A 15,940-nucleotide genomic window follows, 5' to 3' on the forward strand; every position below is an offset into this window, starting at 1 on the left:
ATTCACATTCATTCGATAAACAAACCGAAAATCTTCGCGTTACGTCTTGTCTCTTGCAATCAGTTTGGGATGACACGTGGCACGAAAACGATATTGACACTACTTTCTTTCTACCAATACAAATCGAGAAACTAATGAGTCAACACAAAAAAAAAGAAAAAAAAAAAAAAAAGAAATAGAATTTATAAGTACATACACGCATACGTATATTTACATAAAAACTTTATCTGATTATTTTCATTATTATTTTATTATTTTGAATGGAAATATTACAAAAAAGAGGGGAAAGAAAAGAAAAGAAAAAAGAAGAAAACAAATTAGAGATAAATTATTTCCATACGTTAATATATCTTTAACATGAAAACAATTTTTAAAAGACGAATAGTCCTTTCTTTTATTTTCGATAAAAACGAATGATAAATTTGTAATATGTACGACCATATACATCTAAAAATATACATCAAATAATAATAATAATAATAATAATATACATTGTTTTGTTACGACATGTTTGTACGTGTTATCAGAGATTTATCAGTATTTATAAATATAAAAAGTTAAAGTAAGACTTGATACGTATAATCTCGATATAAAGAGAAAGATTTTACTATGCGATAAAGAACGAAAAAAAAATCAAGGAATTATATTTGAAACGTAAGTCTTCGTTCGAACTTTTCTTCTCTCTCTCTCTCTCTCTCTCTCTCTCTCTCTCTCTCTCTCTCTCTTTTCTTTCTCTCTTTTTTCTTCTTTTTCTTTTTTTTTTCCTGTACAACGGTAAGCGGAACTTTCGCCGATGCAGAAAGGTCTTATTGAAATGCAGAGGTACCCTCCAAAGTGGAAGTCACTTTCGGGACTCCCGAAATAACAGGCTAGCGGACAACGTGCGGAGAATCCTTCGCTTCCTGAAACGGCCGTCGGGCGAGATACGAATTCGTAATTGACGTGGCACTCACTTCGTCGACTTTACCAAAAGGTACCACCACAGATAAACATGAGAAACGCTAAATAAAAATAACGTCCCTCGCTTTTACCGCTCCACCTATTTATTCTCTTACCATTGTGAATTGACATTTACGATTCGAACATTGCGAAATTCTAAAAGGAATCGTATTGGTACGCGTCTCACGTTTTGAACAAAATAATAATTAATCATTGATAGATTAAATTATTATTCACACGCATTTTAAATATCGTTTAAAAATAAACTTTCGATAATATTAACGAAAGACTTTTGGTAACGATGACACAAAGTGTTACAAGGATAGATCATTCGCAATTTTTTCTATTTCTTTCTTTCTTTCTTTCTTTCTTTCTCTTCTTTTTTTTTTTTTTTTTTTTTGAAACGCAATTCATTTCACGCAAAAGAATTCTCATGTAATACTCAGGGAATAAATATTATTTTCTAATAAGTAAAATATTTAACAAGTAAAATATCTAATAAGTCGAATGAATATGATGGCGAGACGAGAGAACATGAATTTGAAGTAATATAAATACATGCAAATATAGATATATATATATACATATATATATTAACATTAGCATATATAAATAAATATGTACGTACGTATACAACTATGTGATATACTTGCCTCTGTACGTACGTAAATATATATATATATATGTATGGACTTTTATAAGGGACGAACGAACGTGTACGCGTCATCGCTTTCGTAATTGCCGCCATCTCCTGAACAGCTCGTCGTAACGAGCGTCCATGGATCGTTTTCTCCCGTTTTTATTCCTTTTCGTTTGTCTACTTTTTTTCGAGGGGTAAAACATTTCGAGGATAACCTCCGCGGGAATCGGACGAAAACGATAGGGCGTCGAGAGGGTAGCAGAGGACGGAGGGATAGATAGAGAGAGAAAGAGAGAGAGTGAAAGAGAGAAAGAGAGAAACAAAAAGGGTGGAAAGGGATGGATGGAGGAAGGGTGAAAGGGGGAGGGGAGAAGGAATTAATGCCACCAGTTGCGGGCGCGTCGTGGAGCCGGCCGTTCGTATCACGATTCGTATATACGGAATACCGACACGTGGTATTCCTATGAAAAAAGACGAAGAGAGAGAAAGAGAGAGAGAGAGAGAAAGTGTGTGTATGTGTGTGCGTGTGTGTGAGAGAGAGAAAGGTTAAACGCGCGTTGTCCTTCGATGAATATGCATGAGCGTCAAATGATAAAATCGCACGTATTTCGTTCGTTTGCTTTCCTTTTTTTAACCAAACTTCTTTTCTTTTTTTTTTTGTCGGACGAACAAAACGGACCTATCAACGATTCCGCGAGCGGCTTCGTGGCACCGTCATACAAGAGGATTTAAAAATAAAGCGCGCGCGGATGCACCACCGCCGTCCTGACTCTCTCTCTCTCTCTCTTTCTCTACGACGAACGAGCTATTAAATTTGACAGATCTTTAAAAAAGAAAAAAGGAAATAGAAAGAACAAAAAAGAAAAAGAAAAGAAATACTTGGCGAGCTCATCGAATTTCTTGTTTTTTTTTTTTTGCTTTTTTACACTTTCTTCACGCTGTTACTTCTTCCTTTCTTTTTTTCTTCGACCGTGTTTATTTTCTTTTTGTTTTTATTTCGTAAGTGATGATCCTTAACTTCGACGAGAGATGGTAAAAGTAGAAAGATCACTTTTTGAGTTTTTTCAGAGATGCGATAAGTAGCATGGATTTTTCTGCTTCTCTTTTTCTCTCTTTCTTTTCCTTTTCCGTGTTATTAATAAAAAAAAATGAAAAAAAAATGAAAAAAAAAAATGAAAAAAAGAAACACAAATAATTTTGGAATTATTTGAAGGTGGTTCGTACTTAAAATTTTTTTTCTTTTCTCCTACTTTCTTTTTCTATTTCATTCGGATTATCCAAAAATTTTTTGCGAAGCGTTGAAATTTCGTTCGTAGATCATTTGCAACCATAGAATATACTATTGAAAGATTTTTGACAGAGATTGATTCATTAGAATGCGAGCATTTAATTTAATTGAATTTTCGTTAATCAAATGGTTACGCGTAAAAAAAGAAAAAAAAAAAGGAAGAAGAAGAAAAGAAATTAATTTAAGCGAGTTTATTTTTTCTTTTTCTCGTTTTGAAAGTGTACATAGTAAATATTACAGATTTTATATATGTACACACCGTATAATTTACTTTCAGCTCTATTCATGGATATAAAATTCCATTTACATAATCAAAATTTTCGAACTATTCTATAAATCTATGTGCATTTAAAGATACATGAGAATCTTTTCTACAGACTATATTTTTCATTGCCAAGAATTCCAGTATAAGAATGATATCACTGTTCTTAAGAATATTTTTTATAAGAATTCATAAAATATATCCTTGTCACTTGTGCATACTCTTTGAGAATGTAGAAAAAAAAAATATGTTACAAATATTTATATTCTCATGGAATAAAATTTTTCAATATCGATAAGAATAAAAAAATATTTTTTATTTCTAGTATTATATACGATATCTCGAAAGTATCTCGAAATAATACGATACGACAGAGGAATTAATCAACGCTTGTAACACTTCAAATAATTCGTAATAAATAAATTCAATACAGATCATAATTTGTAAGTAAAAAAATTATAAAATTTTTAAATCGTCACTTTTTTTTTTTTTTAATCTTTGAAAATTATCGGAACGAACTTTTATCATTGATTATAATATATAAATGGACTTTTATCTTCAATTATTTTCGATGAATTTCCGGGAATTTATATCGATCAATTTCATGCTTGATACGAGCGAAGCAAATTACATGAAATTGCATGATCCGCCGATGTTTCCTATCATCGATATAATTAAATTAATATCAACGGAAAGCTTTCTCATGTGTAATTTAATTACCGTATAAATACATATACACATATATACATATATACAAATGTATATGCATACATACATCCATACATACATCATATATATATATATATATATATATATATATATATATATGTGTGTATACGAATCAATAATTTGCATCGAAGTTTTATCAATACGCCGGGCCGCTCGGAATATTTAAATACCAATGAAGCTTTAATCATGAAACCTGGTTTATCTTTATGCTCCGAAAAGTCTTGAATTAACATTTAAAGTTGCACAGGCTGTGGAAATCGTCGCGTTTCGATTTACCTGACGTATCGAAAATACGTCAGAATGGAAAGATTCGACGTTCTTTGCACGCGCGAATACACAGCGTGATTCTACGACACGATATCAAGACTATCGTACGCGTTTGTCTATATGTATAATATATATATATATATTTATGTATAGATATATAGACGGAACATATATTTGAAAGAACGTGACACAAAGCAAAATACGATCAAGAATTCGTTATCAAACATTTTATATTGAACGTACTATATATTTACAGGAAAGACAGAAAGAATTTTCGCGTTAAAGTTTTCGAAATATTCCATTTTTTAAAACATCCATGTTTTTCTCGATGCACGTGCGCTGACACACACACAGATAGATTTTATCCCTCTATTTAATCGTAAAACAAAAATTGTTATATAATTTTTCATCTATCTAGTTTAAATCAATCGAGAGAACAATCGACAAATTCAACTCCGATCGGATTTATGTTGACCGATTTCGTTATTCGATATATGCACGATCACAAAACTGACCTACTCGTAACGCAGCTGCCACGTTCATTCGTACTATATTTCTCTCCCTCTCTCTCTCTCTCAAATTTCTCTCTCGAACATGAACGTAACATCATCACCGTTCGCTCTTCATCGTTCCGCCCGTTTAAATTTCGTCATTGCAATTTCCCACAGTCAGTGACATGGCCTCGAGACAAGGCGCCAGAATTATCGAGGAAAAAAGCGTCGGTTGTTGCGTGTCCTGCTGCGACAGAAAGATGAAGAAAAAAGATGGGAGAGATAGAGAGGAGGAAGGGAAGGGGGAGGGGAGAGAAAGAAAGAAAAATAGTAAAAGGCATTAAAAACTTGCACGTACATCCTCAATCCTCTTCACTCCTTACTCGTCGAATTTCACTCTCTTCTTCTGTTTCTCTTTCTCTTTATCTTTTCTTTTTTCTCTCTTCTCCCTCCCTCTCTCTCTCTCTCTCTCTTTCTTCTCGCCTTCCATTTCTCGTACTGGGCTTTGCCAGTCCTTTTTCATTCATTTCTCGCTTCCACACGTACTTACTCCAACAGCCGGCGGCTCGTTAAAAACAAAAGGAAAGGAAAATAAAGAGGGGGAGAAAAATTAAAAGAAAAAAAATTTATATATATATATATATATCAAAAGAGAGAAAATAATTACGAGAACACAGAAGCAGTAGGCAGTGGAGGATGCTGAGGGGGTGGTGGAGTAGGCAGTCTCGTTGTCGAGTAAGGCCTCGCTAGTCAAAGCTCGTTCACATGACGCGATGCTTTCGACTCGCCTTACTACTCTATTGGTCTACTTTTTCACGGTGTAGGTCTCGACACGATTTCGTGCTCGTTGTGCGTAACAAACGCGGAAAAAAAAAGAAAAAAAAAGAGAGAGAGAAATTGTGAGTATGTAAAGGATCGATACGGTCACGAGATTTAGTGATCGAGCGTTTCGGTTATTTTTTTTTCTCACGAATTACTTTCGGAGAACGCTGTTAAAAAAATTACTCGATCGGATACCCTCTCAGGAGATTTAAAGCAACGTTGGCTTCGATGTCGACTCGATACATCGAGATATACTAAGGATTAAAGAAGAAAAATAAAAAAAAAATTAAAAATACATATATTCGAACGACGGTAAAAAAAAAAATATATATATATATATAACGACTAGCTTGTAACGATCCTAGAACGAGATCGGATTAAAAACGCTTTCTCTCTCTCTCTCCCTACAAATAATATTTTTTAGTTGTAATCGTCAGAAATTACTTTGAAGGCAAACGACAAAATCAACACGATAGTGTCGCATCGACATTATCAGATTAGATGAAAATCCTACTTCGATATACCGCGACACGACAGCAATTAGGTCGATATAACAGACCAACTACTACAAAGATCGTAGATATGTATTTCGTAATGGATAATGAGTGATCGGAAGATCAGAGAACGTTTCGTTTCTAAGCTAATCCTCGATTTAACGTACCAACAGAGAACACCCGTTAGATCGCGTTAACTATCAACGATGATTCGAGACGCGCCTTTGACGTGGGAGGGAACGAGACAGAGAGGAGGATGGTGGAGGAGAAGGCTTTGCCTTTAAGCCTCACACGATTGCTGCTGCCGATGTTGTGTCTCATTGACGCCGCGTGCTTGCTCCTCTCTCTCTCTCCCTTTCTCTTTCTCTATGAATAGATCTCACTCCGAGTACATTCGTGATATATATATATATATATATATATATATATATATATATATATATATATATCTGTCTCTCTCTCTTTCTCTCTCTCTTTGACTATCTACGGCCAACGCATAACTCTACCACTGACTTCTCCATTAAAGCATCCAGAGCAAATACGCTTCTACAGTTGTGACGCGCCGCTAGCCGTATTCGTCCTGACCGCTCGTGACGCGGTTCTTATTATGTCGAAGAAGAGAAGTACGGCTTTTGACCCCTTCTCAATGCACGACGACTTATTACGTAACGCCTATCGCGATAATCTTCCTCTAGTCGGACCATACGTTCGAAGCTGATTGCTTAACTGATCTTTACTTACTACTCATGTTTTCTTTCGTTTTGTTCTTCTTATTTATTTTTTTTTCTTTTTTTCTTTCTCTTTTTCTTTTTCTTTTTGTTTTCCTTTTTTTTCTCTCTTTTTCTTACAATTACTCACTATCGGGCTCAAATCTCGAATGAATAAAATTTTTTTATAATAAATAATAATGAATGAAAATAACCTTTTTTTTTGGTCGTCATCGTGTACATGCATTGCATTAAATTTACGACATTCTCTTTTTTTTTTCTTTTCGTTCCTATTACAGTCATATTACCTCGTTTTTCAAAAGACATCATCTTGTAATCAAACAATCAGAGTATCCATCGTCAAACTCGTGGATATGCTAATCTGTTCCATGAGAAAAAAAAGGGGAGAGAGAGAGAGAGAGAGAGGAAAAGGAAAAGAAAGATAGAAAAAAAGTTTAGGCATGTGAAAACGAACGGTCGAAGAAAAAAAAAAGATTCGCTCGGTCATCGATGTCCATTCAAGTTCGTTTTATTTTTTATTTATTTTTTTTTTTTTTTTTTTGTTCTTTTCCCTTCTATTTTCTGCTTCCTCGGCGTAAAATATATGTGAAGGTACGCGAAATAGTATAGCACGGTATGTATATAAAACGCGATAACTCGAGCGACGGAGTCTCTTCGGTCTTCCAACGTACGACGACACAATGGCTGTAATGTCAGACACAAGATCTGCCGGGATGAAGGATGCTCGCGAAACGCGATACTCGCAACAATGATTACGATAGCATCTGATGCTTGACAAACTGTTTTCACAGTGTGTATTACTTGCTCTATCTCGCCATGAAATCGAGCCTTTTGTTAAAACGCTCGGCGTTCACCGTTCTAAACGTCAAATCAATTACAGTTAGGTTCTTCTCTTCGTGATACTGAAAATGAACGGTTAAGAATGATGCGATATGTCTCGCGATAACATTTCTAACGTTGATTGTCAGAAACCAACTCGATTCGATTTATTTAACAATATATATATATATATATATCCATTTCTAAACGGAAATATTTATACAATTTGTATGAAATAACATATTCATTTTTACGAATAATATATAAAAGTTGTTTGAGATAAGACAAATTATCATTTCAATTGTATAATCTCTTTTCTCTCTTTTCTTTTGTTCTTTTTTTTTTCAAATAAAATTCAAATAAAAATTAAATAAATTCGTCTTATTAAATTTGAATAGCTAATATTGCATTCATTTATATCTCTATCTATACAAGAAGAAAGGAAAGGAGTTTTCTCTAACGTTTCTAAGAACCACTGTTCTTTGATGATTCGTTATATGAAATATTTCGAAAGAGAATAAACAATGGGACATTGAATCGACATCAATGATATGATATCTGCATACTCGAAATAAACAGAATGCCACGTCGGCATTTAAATTATATTTCATTATATACGTACACTTTTGTTTCGTTTATCTCTCTTTCTCTCTCTCTCTCTCTCTCTTTCAAAAAAGAAAAGAAAAGAAAACAGAAATTAAATTTTTCCTTGTTAAATTCAATGACGATTATTCGTCTCTTAAGAACTCTATCTGTCCGAAAAGGAAGGAGAGAGGGAAGGAAGGAAGGAAGGAAGGAAGGAAGGAAGGAAGGAAGGAAGGAGCTTCCTCGACAAATCATTTAGAGAGTAAGAGAACTAATTACAGAGACTGCGGAAGGACGATTCGCTAACGAGTTTCCGTCATGCGCAGAAACGCAATTGGCGACATTCGCGAAATTAATCCGACGAGTATTTGCAACGCGTTTTATCCTCGGGTTTTCTTCCAAAACCATTTAAATATATCTACATCAGTGTATATACTTCTCTCTCTCTTTCTCTTTCTATTTCGTGAAAACTCTCGTAAACATTGATAAAAATTACCCTCAGAGCTGTTCTCCTTTTCGTCATCAAGGTCGGTCCTCTAGAAATATTCGTTTCACCCGTGACCTCGGTGTCAGCCCACGCTTACGACTAACTCATTTCCGTGTGATTCACTTTTCCCCATTTGTCGTCTGGTAATTTCCGCAAAAAGGCCGATTAATCAATGGATCAAAATAGATGCGAGATAAAGCTCTCCTAGGATAGAAAATAACAGATAAAATTTTATAATAGATACTAATAGAGTCAGTGAGGATTATCAATTGAAAAATTAGGAAATTGATAGAACGAATGGCAGAATTGGATTTTGAAATCAGCGTCTAATTAATCATGAAATGATCGTTGTTAGTTAAGTAAATTTTATCGCAATTGAAATACATTCTTTTGGGTTAAATAGTGCGCGTCTAGTGGAATGTTGTAATTCCTTTTTTTTCTTTTTCTTTTTTTCAATAACCCTTTACCAATTAACCCTTTTGACCGTAATTATCGTTGGAATGATATCTATGAGTGATAAAAAAAAAAGCGATAAAAATGATTACTTTGCTGTAAATAAAGTTTTATTTCCCTTTAATTAAGCACGGGTTTTTAATTAATCTTTAAGAACACGAATTAGTCGACACGCGGAATAAGTGTAACAATATGGCGACAAGTTTCATTGTATCCTAAAAAGATTTCAAAAAGATTTGCAAATATACGAGAACTTTAGACATTTTACAAATATTTATTAATTATTATTTGAATTTTATTCGTCAAACATTACAGGAAAAGCAATTTTTCCTTATTTCTGTTTTCTTTGACTTTTCTTTTTAAATAAATTTTCCAGCGTCGAATTTAAAGGAGAAAAATTCGAGTTTTAAAACGATCTACGATCCCTTCAAGAGAAAATGAACGAGCAGTTCGTAACTACGATCAACAGGACACTCCATCTGTTCTTATTCGCCAATTATGGGAACGCAGCGACCGGTAAGATCGGTACTCTTTGTCCGATTAACGGCACCGACTCCAAGACAACAAGCAAGATTGCAACACGGGCTATGCTGAGCGAATAAAGTCATTCGCGGATGAAGAAATCGCTCGTTAAAACGAGAGCCTGCCATGCCAAAGTCGGAAACGACCACACTGAACACATCGAACAAACTCAATTTCTGTTAAACCAAGACTGGTATATATATATATATATAACTCGTGAACGAAATTAAAAAAATGTTTTCATCGATTATTGCTTCTTCGTAATATTAAATTTCATTATACCTTAGAAAGTATAATGTCTGTTACAAAGATCACGCGAACTTAGACACTTTATTTTCCCTAAGCATACCATTATCAACTAGTTCTTTCGGACCGATTATCGTTATATCACGGTCATTACGGTCATTACTTTTGTATATTGAGAATTATAATTATAATCACAAATATTCATAATCGTCGTTTTATATTTTCGATAAGTTTACTATGCAAAAAGTATCTTCGCAAATATTTCCGTGTTATCATTAATATTTATGTAAAAACAAAAAAAAGAAGAAGAAGAAGAAGAAGAAAGAAAAAAAATCACTGAAGAATTTCCACCTGAAGAATTTCGTTCTAATTTTTTACCGAATAATAATTACCCTTCATTGATATGCAGTTTTAAAGATATCTTAAAAATAAGTGTCATGTCATCTATCTAATATACGATCTAAGATGTTAATTAAAATGCATTATTATCTAAACGCTTCACACAACTAATTACTGAACATCGCTTATTCGTGAACATTTGTTAGGTTCTACGGTTTTGTATTAGATACGATCTCACCTACACCATCGTAATATTAATTTTCACGCGTTACTATCGTTAACATCGTTACCGTTATTGCGATCATCATTCCGCATTCCCGCGGCGTTGGAACGCATCGTCTAGGAGGAACAACGCCCATGTTGGCCCACCACGAAATTGTTGTTTGCCTTTTGATCATAATTCGATCGTTCCACCACGTACCAAAACAAACTAACGTTATACGTGGTACTTCGGTATCTCTCTCATAAAATATAATATGAGTTTCGCCGGAATAAGTAACGTCGGAATTTTCAACATTTTATGTTTAAATGTAAATATACTTAATATTTATTATCGACAATATGTCGACATTACTTATCAATATAAATTGTTACTACGTACACTCTCTTTCGAAATTCTTTTTTCTTTCTTGATTACCAAAAGAAAATACGATTCATGATTGTCAAAGGCTTACGATAAATTCATAAAAAAATTTTTAACAAAAAAAAAAAGAAAAAAAGGGAAAAAAAGGGAAAAAGATTTGACAAAAGTAATCTTCCCTAACGCTATCGCGATTCGTTCGATACACAGATCGCATTATTACGAATAATTTCAGTGACCTAATCGATGCAAACGAAGATGATATGATCACCCGATGTAACGTTTAATCTATAATTACGTATCTTTACGATTAAGACAAGAGATATTGGATATTTAGTCATTAGTAAAATTATTATAAATTACAAGTACTTAGGTACTATACGATAAAGTTATATACCAATAACCCAAGATAAGAAAAAATAAAATATGCAAGGAATAATTGCTTTTTCTTTTTCTTTATTTCTTTATTTCTTTATTTTTTTTTTTCTTTTTACCTAATCGCTTGTTATTTAACGTATGCAAGTACATATGTATGTATGTATGTATGTATGTATTTATGTATGTTGAATATAACTATAGACATATAGACACACACACACACACATTTATCACGCTCAGTTCTCCTACTTATTTTTCCATGTTTGCTCGTGGTCATTATCTATCCGCAAGCATGCGAGAGAAATACACCGAGGTGGATAGAACATTCGTTCGTTGCCTTCACGGTCTTTTGATCCTGAAATAGACGAAGAAGTCGGTACACACCAAGGTCTACGAGCGAAAATACGAGTTACGTAATGCCTATAAACTTATACCTTGGATTAAGCGTCCACCTTGAATATATTTCTATTCGCATTATTAGATATAATATAAGTGGATCCTGGAACGGTAAAATTCTTCTTTCTAAAACTCTTACCAATGTATCTTTTCCTTAAAGCGAAGAATTCTGAAAGTCGCATAAATTCCATTTGAAAATGGATATGCATAATGGAACGGGGTAGACGGGTCAAAAAAGGATAATAAAAATAAAAGAAAAACAAAAAAAAAAGAAGAGAGAGAGAGAGAGGATTAAATTCGTCTCGAATTTTAGACTTATTTTCTAAACAGGCAAGTTTTGATTTATAATCTATATTGCTTCTTATTTATTTTTTATTATTTTCTATATAGTCATATATATATATATATATATATTGTCGGGAAGAGAACACGTTACGAACGAATCAACGTTGAGAAACGAGAAAAGAAAACGAGTGGATATTTCTATAACGAAATCCTCATAAGAAGAAAAACGGAGAAAGGACAACGTCGTTGGTTATCGATCGCTGTCGAGTTATTCGAAGCAACACCTGAGAAATTGCGTAAGAAGGAGAAGGATAAAAGTTCTTTCTTTCTTGGAAAAACGGATAAAATTCAATCGGCGACATAAACACGACGATATATACACTGCTCTCATTCTCTCTCATTCTCCTTCCATCGAGACAAGATTATTTTCCGTGGTAGATGAAAAATCGTTCGTTCACGCATTATATATCGTAAATCCTCTGGTTTAATAGCCCCTCGTATTAACTCGGAACGATCGAAAAATGATCCATAAGAAAATTGCCTTATTGTATCGCGAGAACGTAAATCTTGTTATTAAATATACTGTGTGCCTACATGTATGCGTGTTCTCTCTTCCTCTCTCTTTCTCCCACACAGTGTGTGTGCCTGTGTGTATGTATGTATAGATATACGTGCTTGTAAAGGTATTTACGTAGACACATTTACGAATCATACTTGTTAGATTCGTAATAAACAGGGGAAAAAAACGATTAGATGACGATATCTAATAAAACACCGGTATTATATTATAACCCACGTAAACCATGCAATAATCGAAAGATTTCATTATTAGATTCTCGCGAGTTACGGTCATGAAAAAATGAAAATAATTTTGTCTTATAGGATGAGATTCTCTCTTTCTCTTTTTGGACGACTACGAAATAATATAAAATATCGATTTTGTCGATGCATAAAAAAGGAAAAAAAAAGAAAAGAAAAAGAAAAGAAAAAGAAAAAAATATAGAAAAAAAGAAAGAGAGATAAAGAAGAAGAAGAAGAAGAAAGGAAGAAAGAAAGAAGGAAAGAAAAAAGCGTGGAAAGGAAAGGAAAGCGTTTCGTCTCTTTCTCCGACGATTTTTCGACGATCCGTCTTTTAGCATATAAATCGAAGCGGTTCACGAACGTATCAGCAAATTCCTTGGATATCCAGAATCTCTTCGTTCGCTTCCTTTTTCCCTGTTGCCCGCGTATATATTCTCTTCTACCATCTCGAGAAACTCTGTCAGTACCTTTTTTACTTTTACTATTACTATTCTACCACTACTATCACTCCTATTACTACTACTACTACTACTATTTCGTCTTCGTCCTTCATTCTTCCTACTTCATTCTTCGTCCTTTCTTTTTCTTCTTCTTCTTCTTCCTCGGACTTCCTTGTCTACTCTTTTACTCTTCACGCTTCACCTAAGAAGAGACGAGAAGCACGAAAAAGAACGACCTCCTCAAAAACGAAGCTGCACTTCTACATTAACAAAGTAAACATTTCTCCAATGTAAACACAGCGTGCAAAATTGTCGGCAGAGAAACGTCTTCCCTTGCAAGCAATGTATGTATAACGTACCTTCTTCTTCATCTTCTTTCTCTGTCTCTTTTTCTTTTTTTTCTTCTACTTCTTCTTCTACTTCTTATTCTTCTGCTACTTCTTCTACTTCGATATACGAAGGCGTTCTCGAATCTTTGAAAATTTTGCGAGCTCTCTTTACGCTCTTTCGAAGAGACACCACTGCGTCTCGAAGTTCGACGGAGTATGAAAAGAATGAATCACTGATATCTTTGATTATTCTTCCGTATATTTCAACAAACGTAACCACGATACGGTACACTATGTGTAAAAACAAAAATCAAAACATAAAAAGGAAAAAAGAAAACAAAAAAAAGAAGAAGAAAAAGAAGGAGAGATCTATTCTAGTCTTCTCTTTCTCTCTCTTTCTCAATCACTCTCTTTCACATTCTTGATGAATGAACGATTCGCAAAAGGAAAAATATTATGATCGCTCTTTCAAAGAAAAACGTGGTAACCTTATCGTTTTAGGTGAAAAAGTATGCCGACTTGAGAAATATATATTGTACATTGATCGATGCCCAAGCGTGCTACCTATTTTACATATAAGTAAAATATACATATATATATATATATATATATATATATATATATATATATATATATATATGTATATATCTACATATATCCTAAAATTCGAATGAACTTTATATACGCTTGATGGATGCCTCGAAGCAGCATTTTACGAAAAGTAGACTTCATCCTTTTCGAAGCTTTTTTAGTATATATATATATACACACACGCGCACGCACACACACACACACACACACATATATATATATATATATATATATATATATATATATATATAGAGAGAGAGAGAGAGAGAGAACTTACAGATACGTTAAAGAATGCACCGGTAATCGGCAAGTTTTGCGAGTGACATAACACGAAAGCATCGTTGTGCGCAAACACATAAATCCTTGTCTTCCTTTCTCTCTATCTATCTCTATCTCTCTCTCTCTCTCTCTTTCTCTTTCATTCACATACAAACGTACACGCATACCCATATATACACAGGCACGCACGCACGCATACTGACACGCACACAAAACTTCATTCTGTCCTCCCACTATTCTGTTTTTCTCTTTTTCGATCTACCTTTCCATTTGACGAGTAGATACGTAAATACAAGCGAAACGATAGGAGTATCGTGTGCCATCTGGTTCTTTCATTGTAGATAGCTGGTAGATTCCCGAAAAAATTTGCATTTTTATTGGGACCCTACTACGTATCCTTCTTCTCTTTTCACAATTTCTCTCCCTCTCTCCCTCTCTCTCTCTCTCTCTCTCTCTCTCTCTCTCTCTCTCTCTCTCTCTCTCTCTCTCTCTCTTTCTATTCGTCTTTCCTCTCGAAAGGGAGCACGGATATTGCCTCTTTTCTTTGAAATTCGGTATATTAAATACCAACCCTCTCTCTCTCTCTCCCTCTCTTTCTGTCTGTCTCTCTTTCCGTTTATCGTTCGTAAATGCACGTGACTCAGAGATCTTAAATCAAGGCGTTATTATATAAACGATTATTTTACTTTCCTCTCGATTCGCCTTCTGGACTATTCGAGGTACGTTACGTAGGTAATAAAATGTGTTATCGGTGTAACACGCTCCCCAGGTACATAGCACTCACAATAAAATATTCTCGGAATCATTGCATTTATCGCTTCGCTTGCAACGCTAACGTCAACAACGGCAACAACAACGACAATAACGACAACAACAATAATAATAATAATAACAACAACAACAACAATAACAAAAACAACAATGAGGTAGAGAGAGAGAGAGAGAGAGAAAGAGGGTGAAAGCTAGCAACTTTCGAGCGTTTTACACACTAGGAGAGTACCAGATACCTATGTTGGATATAATGTTAGTAGTATTACTGACACGTCACCAACAGAACCGACGACTTTTCGAGCTTGGAATACGTTTCCCCAGTACACACTGCCTTCGTCCCTGTCCCCGTTCTCATCCCTGTCCCTGTCCCGCCTACACCACCTCCATCCCACGGATAATTTCCACGCGGGAACACCGAGAAAATCCCGAAAATTATGTACACTGCTAGAGAGAGAGAGAGAGAGAGAGAAAGGACGAAGGTAAGCGCATAGGGAGAATTCGCCGAAGTGGACGCTCATGTGGAATAAAATAATTAGAAGCACCGTGGAGCAGCGGGGAGAGGTGGGGCCACGTAATTCCACGAATTACAAATTCATTTGAAAGTCGACCCTTCGAGCGAGTCGAGAATAATTCAGGTCAAATACCACTCGCTATGCTCGCCATTTCAACGAATTTATATTTATATAAATATGTATATACTTATATATACAACCCACACGCACATCCACGCACCCACGTACACATATACGCATAAACATACAAAGAGTGCATACAATGAAATTATTATTATATAATGAAGACTAGAAGGAGTATAACCTGGATTATTATTTTGAACGTACGCATGTACGTAATCGATAAAATTGCCCTTTGTATTTACACCTTGCAATAACGTCAGAGATAAGGGATTATTATAGATTCAATATTAAATATAATATTTCCAAATCGGTGAGGTGTGCCCGACGCGAAATGAACTTTTCGT

At 34.5% G+C, this 15,940-nt stretch overlaps 1 protein-coding gene and 1 long non-coding RNA gene across 6 annotated transcripts in view; both read right to left on the reverse strand.

Moving 5' to 3' along the window:
- The window catches only part of LOC124431969 (Krueppel-like factor 6), a 301,934-nt gene that overhangs the window by 161,559 nt on the left and 124,435 nt on the right, over positions 1 to 15,940 (reverse strand). The window lies entirely within an intron of this gene.
- LOC124431975 overlaps positions 3,991 to 15,940 on the reverse strand; it is a 37,462-nt gene continuing 25,512 nt past the window's right edge. Inside the window, exons 3-4 of one of the 3 annotated variants that reach the window (XR_006944158.1) lie at positions 8,561 to 8,755; positions 3,991 to 4,863 (exon numbers count right to left, since the gene is read on the reverse strand). This is a non-coding gene — a long non-coding RNA (uncharacterized LOC124431975). Of the gene's footprint in view, positions 4,864 to 7,809; positions 8,756 to 11,196; positions 11,425 to 11,503; positions 11,635 to 15,940 lie in introns of those variants that run through there. The other 2 variants (XR_006944156.1, XR_006944157.1) reach the window with 2 other exon arrangements.

Source organism: Vespa crabro, chromosome 23, assembly GCF_910589235.1.
Source record: "Vespa crabro chromosome 23, iyVesCrab1.2, whole genome shotgun sequence".
NCBI lineage: Eukaryota > Metazoa > Arthropoda > Insecta > Hymenoptera > Vespidae > Vespa > Vespa crabro.